The sequence below is a fragment of the Ahaetulla prasina genome, chromosome 6 (assembly GCF_028640845.1).
Source record: "Ahaetulla prasina isolate Xishuangbanna chromosome 6, ASM2864084v1, whole genome shotgun sequence".
Lineage (NCBI taxonomy): Eukaryota > Metazoa > Chordata > Lepidosauria > Squamata > Colubridae > Ahaetulla > Ahaetulla prasina.
In genome coordinates, this window is record NC_080544.1 from 66,346,902 (window position 1) to 66,348,898 (window position 1,997).

Here is a 1,997-nt window from a genome sequence, read left to right on the forward strand (position 1 = left end):
GTCATCTGGTACATAAAGATATGTTTCTGTCAAATTTATAGAAGAGATGTTTGTAGGCTGTGCAGTAGCGATTTGACAAAACATGATACACCACAAATATATTGACTTAAATCCATGACTATTTTTGGAAATTACAAAAACTATGGAATAAACCCCTGAAAAAAATTTATTGCAGAAAAAATAATAACTATGCATAAAAGAAGCTTGATGTTTGGTTTTGCTTGACAAAGGATGAGGGCAGATGTAAAATGATACCTGAAAGATTGAACCTTACGTACTAAGTACTCGGGATGGGATATAGTGAGATCATCCTCTCCTCACTAAAACATTTAGTTTCCTTGATTTGGAAGATGGAGAAAAATAAGGTGAGATTTAGTGCTGTGGAATTTGGAATTAAAGTTGGTTTGGGAAACAATTTCTCTGAACAGAACATTCTGCCCCCTCCCCCTGGAAGGAATACAATTAGCAATTCTTCTGCCCTTTTCTGATCCAAAGCATCCACTAAGGTGGGGTGGGCACTTACGACAACTTATGGACTTCAACTCTCAGAATTCCTGAGTCATCCATTTGAAAATGTTTTGGATATCCAGAGATCATTGCCCTTGAAGAAGTAACACAAAATAACTCCAAAAGATGGACATGGCAATATTCAATCTGAATCTCCACATTGAATTATTCATCCTTCCTATCCAATTTGAGGAAATTAGATTCGTAGTAGATAATATTGATTAGCAAGTCTAGTTTTGTCTAAAGATTGCATTGCATTCTGACCCACTGAGAAATGTTTAAATTTGCATTAATTTTACTCTTTTAAAACATGTTTTTATTTTTTCCACAGGATTTTGAGGATTCTCCTTGTGCTTTTATCAGCCATATACATCTTCTTTACAAGGTTGTTGCTAAAATGACAGGAGAATGTTATGTATATCATCTCAAATTGCTGAAAGTAGGATATAAGTCTAAAAAACACAGTGTTCTCACTGTTGCCATTTTAGCAACAGTGGATGGGAGAGAAAACAGCTCCTGAAGCAGAAGTGCAAGCTATAAATATTAGCTTTGAAATGGTGGTGACTGCCCTCTGGTGGCACTTAAAGCTCCAGCTGCACTGGATAGTGATAGTAATGCTGGAATTTCAAAAGAAAAAAACATATCCTTGCTTCCCAAAAGATATAGTTATTTGGATTAAGAGACTATTTGGATTTGGAATGGTGTGACGTTATCCTCTAATAGCAATTTGGAATTCTTCCAATTCTGACATGTCCTCTGAATAAAGCAAGCTCTGGACTGAATTGTGGAGTTTTTGATATAGTTCATTCTTGAGCTAACTCAACCCTGAGCTGCATATATTCTCTTCTATTTGTAAATATAAATGATTGGCATGCAATGACTCTTCTTTCCAGTATCAAATATATTGCTTTGATTGTACAAAGCCTTAATGGGAGCAACAATCAAATCTTGGTCAACTATTTTGTCTTACATTGTGATGAGAAATACATGACTGGAAACATAGTCATTATCTTCCTGCATCCTTATAAATAAACTGGAACAATACTGCAAGCACTAGTCACTCACTGCTACCAGGATACGTGATGATTGTTCTGGAGACATGTACTGTCCTTCAGCACAGAAAGGTGAACAAGTATTAGTCATACATTTATACTGTTGTACAAAACATAGGGGTATCCACTTTTTAAGTAAGTTTTCTAGAGATTGTAAATTATTAGGTTAACCTGCTAAATAACTCGTTAGCTTCAAAATGATTTATGATCACATTAAATATATGCTCCTGGATTACTACTGGACAAGTTCATCAATTTTTAATATTTTAGGATTATCTTTGCAGTCTGTTCCATAAACCTGCAAAAACACATACCAATTTTCTAGTCTTTTCACGTACATTAGCAGATTCTTGCTATAAAATTAGCGACCAATCCAAATTTGTATATCATCTTTCCCCCCAATTGCACTTTGACTAAAGAAGAGATATAAACTTCAGA